Source organism: Oncorhynchus keta, unplaced genomic scaffold, assembly GCF_023373465.1.
Source record: "Oncorhynchus keta strain PuntledgeMale-10-30-2019 unplaced genomic scaffold, Oket_V2 Un_contig_1054_pilon_pilon, whole genome shotgun sequence".
NCBI lineage: Eukaryota > Metazoa > Chordata > Actinopteri > Salmoniformes > Salmonidae > Oncorhynchus > Oncorhynchus keta.
In genome coordinates this window covers 15,134-23,098 of record NW_026277133.1, presented here as the reverse complement: position 1 = coordinate 23,098, position 7,965 = coordinate 15,134, and the positions used below count along the sequence as shown (strand labels likewise).

The window sequence follows — 7,965 nt, the reverse complement described above, 5'->3', positions numbered from 1 at the left end:
GTTATTGGGGTCAAATTTGTCTCCACTTTTCTCTCTCTGCACCTTTCTTACTCTACATCTGTCTGTCTGTCTGTCTGTCTGTCTGTCTGTCTGTCTGTCTGTAGTGTTCTCGCTCCTGTGACGGAGGTTACCGTGTGCGTGAGGTGTGTTGTCTTGCCGACAACGTGACCCCAAGTGAGCTGTGTGACCTCAGTGCGACCCCTGAGAGTCGGGAGGATTGTAACACCCAGCCCTGTTTACCTGAGACAGGTATGACCTCCCTCCTCCATCCATCCATCAATCTATCCCTTCTTTCCTCTCCCTCCCTCCTCCACTCTCTCCATCCCTCTCTCCTCCTCCCTCTACCCTCTCTCCTCTCCTCCTCCCTCTCTCACACCACCCAACACACTGTGTAATGTCTCCTCTAGTCTCATCGTATAGTATCCAGTACTATATCTGAGTAATGTCTCCTCTAGTCTCATCATGTAGTATCCAGTACTTTATCTGTGTAATGTCTCCTCTAGTCTCATCATGTAGTATCCAGTACTATATCTGTGCAAAGTCTCTCTCCTCTAGTCTCATCATGTAGTAACCAGTACTATATCTGTGTAATGTCTCCTCTAGTCTCATCATGTAGTATTCAGTACTATATCTGTGTAATGTCTCTAGTCTCATCATGTAGTATCCAGTACTATATCTGTGCAAAGTCTCTCTCCGTTTGTCTCATCATGTAGTATCCAGTACTATATCTGTGTAATGTCTCCTCTAGTCTCATCATGTAGTATTCAGTACTATATCTGTGTAATGTCTCTAGTCTCATCATGTAGTATCCAGTACTATATATGTGCAAAAGTCTCTCTCCTCTAGTCTCATCATGTAGTATCCAGTACTATATCTGTGTAATGTCTCTAGTCTCATCATGTAGTATCCAGTACTATATCTGTGTAATGTCTCCTCTAGTCTCATCATGTAGTATCCAGTACTATATCTGTGTAATGTCTCTAGTCTCATCATGTAGTATCCAGTACTATATCTGTGTAATGTCTCCTCTAGTCTCATCATGTAGTATCCAGTACTATATCTGTGTAATGTCTCTAGTCTCATCATGTAGTATCCAGTACTATATCTGTGTAATGTCTCCTCTAGTCTCATCATGTAGTAACCAGTACTATATCTGTGTAATGTCTCCTCTAGTCTCATCATGTAGTATCCAGTACTATATCTGTGTAATGTCTCCTCTAGTCTTATCATGTAGTAACCAGTACTATATCTGTGCAAAGTCTCTCTCCTCTAGTCTCATCATGTAGTATCCAGTACTATATCTGTGTAATGTCTCTAGTCTCATCATGTAGTATCCAGTACTATATCTGTGTAATGTCTCCTCTAGTCTCATCATGTAGTAACCAGTACTATATCTGTGTAATGTCTCCTCTAGTCTCATCATGTAGTAACCAGTACTATATCTGTGCAAAGTCTCTCTCCTCTAGTCTCATCATGTAGTATCCAGTACTATATCTGTGTAATGTCTCTAGTCTCATCATGTAGTAACCAGTACTATATCTGTGTAATGTCTCCTCATGTAGTATTCAGTACTATATCTGTGTAATGTCTCTAGTCTCATCATGTAGTATCCAGTACTATATCTGTGTAATGTCTCCTCATGTAGTAACCAGTACTATATCTGTGTAATGTCTCTAGTCTCATCATGTAGTAACCAGTACTATATCTGTGTAATGTCTCCTCATGTAGTAACCAGTACTATATATGTGTAATGTCTCCTCATGTAGTAACCAGTACTATATCTGTGTAATGTCTCCTCTAGTCTCATCGTGTAGTGACCAGTACTATAACTGCGTGTTCGTGGTCCAGGCCAGGTTGTGTGTGTACTCCTACTACAGGACTGCCTGCTGCTCATCCTGCTCCGTCATCACACACACACACTCCTCAAGAACCACCTCCGCAGCACACACACACACACACACACACACTCCTCAAGAACCTCCTCCGCAGGTGATGACTTCCCCAGATAATAGTTGGTCTCCCTAACAGAGATCACCTGGCTCCTGGAAAACACACCTGAAGGAAACACACCTGAAGGAAACACACCTGAAGGAAACACACCTGAAGGAAACACACCTGTATCAACACCATCACTCACCAGGCCTCACCTCCACCTGAACACACCTGTATCAACACCATCACTCACCTGGCCTCACCTCCACCTGAACACACCTGTATCAACACCAACACTCACCTGGCCTCACCTCCACCTGACCACACCTGTATCAACACCAACACTCACCTGGCCTCACCTCCACCTGAACACACCTGTATCAACACCATCACTCACCTGGCCTCACCTCCACCTGACCACACCTGTATCAACACCAACACTCACCTGGCCTCACCTCCACCTGACCACACCTGTATCAACAGCAACACTCACCTGGCCTCACCTCCACCTGAACACCTGTATCAACACTCACCTGGCCTCACCTCCACCTGAACACCTGTATCAACACCATCACTCACCTGGCCTCACCTCCACCTGAACACCTGTATCAACACTCACCTGGCCTCACCTCCACCTGAACACCTGTATCAACACCAACACTCACCTGGCCTCACCTCCACCTGAACACCTGTATCAACACTCACCAGGCCTCACCTCCACCTGAACACCTGTATCAACACCAACACTCACCTGGCCTCACCTCCACCTGAACACCTGTATCAACACTCACCTGGCCTCACCTCCACCTGAACACCTGTATCAACACTCACCTGGCCTCACCTCCACCTGAACACCTGTATCAACACCAACACTCACCTGGCCTCAACTCCACCTGAACACCTGTATCAACACCAACACTCACCTGGCCTCACCTCCACCTGAACACCTGTATCAACACTCACCTGGCCTCACCTCCACCTGAACACCTGTATCAACACCAACACTCACCTGGCCTCACCTCCACCTGAACACCTGTATCGACACTCACCTGGCCTCACCTGAACACCGGACTCCATTATCAAAACACTCCAGTGACCAAGCCCTTGATTTTCTCAAACTTGTTCACACATCCGTTTGCTCACTATTGATATTGTTCATGTTAAAACTTCCGGCTTCACTTCCTCATCTGTCGTTGTTTATGTCTTGTGATGCACCAGGTTTATATTAAACAACCCAACTACAGTATATAAAGACTTTCAATAATCTGGGACTTTGATTATTTAGAAGGAGGACAGAAGAGAGCTCTGTTTCCACGCCGACGGAGGAATGCAAACGTGTCCACAGGGTTGACCTGCGGTGGGGAGTGTATGGAGTCAGAACGTTGGACGCTTTAACTCGATGACCAAGTCAGACCTCCTGAGAGGAGATATCTATTATCTCTGCTGTCAATTGAGAAAGCAAAACTGGACGCAGAACATTAAGAGGATGGTATCATCTGAGGAGACTCCTAGGGTGATGGTATTATCTGAGGAGACTCCTAGGGTGATGGTATTATCTGAGGAGATTCCTAGGGTGATGGTATTATCTGAGGAGATTCCTAGGGTGATGGTATTATCTGAGGAGATTCCTAGGGTGATGGTATTATCTGAGGAGACTCCTAGGGTGATGGTATTATCTGAGGAGATTCCTAGGGTGATGGTATTATCTGAGGAGACTCCTAGGGTGATGGTAGTATCTGAGGAGACTCCTAGGGTGATGGTATTATGTGAGGAGACTCCTAGGGTGATGGTATTATGTGAGGAGACTCCTAGGGTGATGGTATTATCTGAGGAGATTCCTGGGGTGATGGTATTATCTGAGGAGACTCCTAGGGTGATGGTATCATCTGAGGAGATTACTAGGGTGATGGTATTATCTGAGGAGACTCCTAGGGTGATGGTATTATCTGAGGAGATTCCTAGGGTGATGGTATTATCTGAGGAGACTCCTAGGGTGATGGTATTATCTGAGGAGATTCCTAGGGTGATGGTATTATCTGAGGAGATTCCTAGGGTGATGGTATTATCTGAGGAGACTCCTAGGGTGATGGTATTATCTGAGGAGACTCCTAGGGTGATGGTATTATGTGAGGAGATTCCTAGGGTGATGGTATTATCTGAGGAGATTCCTAGGGTGATGGTATTATCTGAGGAGATTCCTAGGGTGATGGTATTATCTGAGGAGACTCCTAGGGTGATGGTATTATCTGAGGAGACTCCTAGGGTGTTGGTATTATCTGAGGAGATTCCTGGGGTGATGGTATTATCTGAGGAGACTCCTAGGGTGATGGTATCATCTGAGGAGATTCCTAGGGTGATGGTATTATCTGAGGAGATTCCTAGGGTGATGGTATTATCTGAGGAGACTCCTAGGGTGATGGTATTATCTGAGCAGACTCCTAGGGTTGGTATTATCTGAGGAGACTCCTAGGGTGATGGTATTATCTGAGGAGATTCCTGGGGTGATGGTATTATCTGAGGAGACTCCTAGGGTGATGGTATCATCTGAGGAGATTCCTGGGGTGATGGTATTATCTGAGGAGACTCCTAGGGTGATGGTATTATCTGAGCAGACTCCTAGGGTGATGGTATTATCTGAGGAGACTCCTAGGGTGATGGTATTATCTGAGGAGACTCCTAGGGTGATGGTATTATCTGAGGAGACTCCTAGGGTGATGTTATTATCTGAGGAGACTCCTAGGGTGATGGTATTATCTGAGGAGATTCCTAGGGTGATGGTATTATCTGAGGAGATTCCTAGGGTGATGGTATTATCTGAGGAGATTCCTAGGGTGATGGTATTATCTGAGGAGATTCCTAGGGTGACGGTATTATCTGAGGAGACTCCTAGGGTGATGGAATTATCTGAGGAGACTCCTAGGGTGATGGTATTATCTGAGCAGACTCCTAGGGTTGGTATTATCTGAGGAGATTCCTAGGGTGATGGTATTATCTGAGGAGACTCCTAGGGTGATGGTATTATCTGAGGAGACACCTAGGGTGATGGTATTATCTGAGGAGATTCCTAGGGTGATGGTATTATCTGAGGAGACTCCTAGGGTGATGGTATTATCTGAACAGACTCCTAGGGTTGGTATTATCTGAGGAGACTCCTAGGGTGATGGTATTATCTGAGGAGATTCCGAGGGTGATGGTATTATCTGAGGAGATTCCTAGGGTGATGGTATTATCTGAGGAGATTCCTAGGGTGATGGTATTATCTGAGGAGATTCCTAGGGTGATGGTATTATCTGAGGAGACTCCTATGGTGATGGTATTATCTGAGGAGACTCCTAGGATGATGGTATTATGTGAGGAGACTCCTAGGGTGATGGTATTATCTGAGGAGATTCCTAGGGTGATGGTATTATCTGAGGAGACTCCTAGGTTGATGGTATTATCTGAGGAGATTCCTAGGGTGATGGTATTATCTGAGGAGACTCCTAGGATGATGGTATTATGTGAGGAGACTCCTAGGGTGATGGTATTATCTGAGGAGATTCCTAGGGTGATGGTATTATCTGAGGAGACTCCTAGGTTGATGGTATTATCTGAGGAGATTCCTAGGGTGATGGTATTATCTGAGGAGACTCCTAGGTTGATGGTATTATCTGAGGAGATTCCTAGGGTGATGGTATTATCTGAGGAGACTCCTAGGGTGATGGTATTATCTGAGCAGACTCCTAGGGTTGGTATTATCTGAGGAGATTCCTAGGGTGATGGTATTATCTGAGGAGACTCCTAGGGTGATGGTATTATCTGAGGAGATTCCTAGGGTGATGGTATTATCTGAGGAGACTCCTAGGGTGATGGTATTATCTGAGGAGATTCCTAGGGTGATGGTATTATCTGAGGAGACTCCTAGGGTGATGGTATTATCTGAGCAGACTCCTAGGGTTGGTATTATCTGAGGAGACTCCTAGGGTGATGGTATTATCTGAGGAGACTCCTAGGGTGATGGTATTATCTGAGGAGATTCCTAGGGTGATGGTATTATCTGAGGAGACTCCTAGGGTGATGGTATTATCTGAGGAGACTCCTAGGGTGATGGTATTATCTGAGGAGACTCCTAGGGTGATGGTATTATCTGAGGAGACTCCTAGGGTGATGGTATTATCTGAGGAGACTCCTAGGGTGATGGTATTATCTGAGGAGATTCCTAGGGTGATGGTATTATCTGAGGAGACTCCTATGGTGATGGTATTATCTGAGAAGATTCCTAGGGTGATGGTATTATCTGAGGAGACTCCAAGGGTGATGGTATTATCTGAGGAGACTCCTAGGATTGGTATTATCTGAGGAGACTCCTAGGGTGATGGTATTATCTGAGGAGACTCCTAGGGTGATGGTATTATCTGAGGAGACTCCTAGGGCGATGGAATTATCTGAGGAGACTCCTAGGGTGATGGTATTATCTGAGGAGATTCCTAGGGTGATGGTATTATCTAAGGAGACTCCTAGGGTGATGGTATTATCTGAGGAGATTCCTAGGGTGATGGTATTATCTGAGGAGACTCCTAGGGTGATGGTATTATCTGAGCAGACTCCTAGGATTGGTATTATCTGAGGAGACTCCTAGGGTGATGGTATTATCTGAGGAGACTCCTAGGGTGATGGTATTATCTGAGGAGATTCCTAGGGTGATGGTATTATCTGAGGAGACTCCTAGGGTGATGGTATTATCTGAGGAGTCTGCTATGGTGATATGTGGTGATGGTATTATCTGAGGAGACTCCTATGGTGATGGTATTATCTGAGGAGACTCCTAGGATGATGGTATTATGTGAGGAGACTCCTAGGGTGATGGTATTATCTGAGGAGATTCCTAGGGTGATGGTATTATCTGAGGAGACTCCTAGGTTGATGGTATTATCTGAGGAGATTCCTAGGGTGATGGTATTATCTGAGGAGACTCCTAGGGTGATGGTATTATCTGAGCAGACTCCTAGGGTTGGTATTATCTGAGGAGATTCCTAGGGTGATGGTATTATCTGAGGAGACTCCTAGGGTGATGGTATTATCTGAGGAGATTCCTAGGGTGATGGTATTATCTGAGGAGCCTCCTAGGGTGATGGTATTATCTGAGGAGATTCCTAGGGTGATGGTATTATCTGAGGAGACTCCTAGGTGATGGTATTATCTGAGCAGACTCCTAGGGTTGGTATTATCTGAGGAGACTCTAGGGTGATGGTATTATCTGAGGAGACTCCTAGGGTGATGGTATTATCTGAGGAGATTCCTAGGGTGATGGTATTATCTGAGGAGACTCCTAGGGTGATGGTATTATCTGAGGAGACTCCTAGGGTGATGGTATTATCTGAGGAGACTCCTAGGGTGATGGTATTATCTGAGGAGACTCCTAGGGTGATGGTATTATCTGAGGAGACTCCTAGGGTGATGGAATTATCTGAGGAGACTCCTAGGGTGATGGTATTATCTGAGGAGATTCCTAGGGTGATGGTATTATCTGAGGAGACTCCTATGGTGATGGTATTATCTGAGAAGATTCCTAGGGTGATGGTATTATCTGAGGAGACTCCAGGGGTGATGGTATTATCTGAGCAGACTCCTAGGATTGGTATTATCTGAGGAGACTCCTAGGGTGATGGTATTATCTGAGGAGACTCCTAGGGTGATGGTATTATCTGAGGAGATTCCTAGGGTGATGGAATTATCTGAGGAGACTCCTAGGGTGATGGTATTATCTGAGGAGATTCCTAGGGTGATGGTATTATCTGAGGAGACTCCTAGGGTGATGGTATTATCTGAGGAGATTCCTAGGGGTATGGTATTATCTGAGGAGACTCCTAGGGTGATGGTATTATCTGAGCAGACTCCTAGGATTGGTATTATCTGAGGAGACTCCTAGGGTGATGATATTATCTGAGGAGACTCCTAGGGTGATGGTATTATCTGAGGAGACTCCTAGGGTGATGGTATTATCTGAGGAGACTGCTATGGTGATATGTGGTGATGGTATTACCTGAGGAGACT

At 45.4% G+C, this 7,965-nt stretch overlaps 1 long non-coding RNA gene across 6 annotated transcripts; it reads right to left on the bottom strand.

The window, feature by feature from the left end:
* Positions 1-2,147: 2,147 nt before the first annotated feature.
* On the bottom strand, positions 2,148-3,141 carry LOC127916991 (uncharacterized). 6 transcript variants are annotated; one of them, XR_008096896.1, is made up of 5 exons: positions 2,880-2,984; positions 2,662-2,787; positions 2,490-2,621; positions 2,308-2,355; positions 2,148-2,211 (listed from the first exon to the last, which is right to left on the bottom strand). It is a non-coding gene; the product is annotated as an uncharacterized LOC127916991 (long non-coding RNA). The 6 variants fall into 6 exon arrangements; XR_008096899.1 differs by lacking the exon at positions 2,148-2,211 and adding an exon at positions 2,992-3,141 and having other exon boundaries at positions 2,246-2,355; positions 2,662-2,809; positions 2,856-2,905; XR_008096898.1 differs by lacking the exon at positions 2,148-2,211 and adding an exon at positions 2,992-3,141 and having other exon boundaries at positions 2,246-2,355; positions 2,490-2,575; positions 2,708-2,809; positions 2,856-2,905.
* Positions 3,142-7,965: the final 4,824 nt, after the last annotated feature.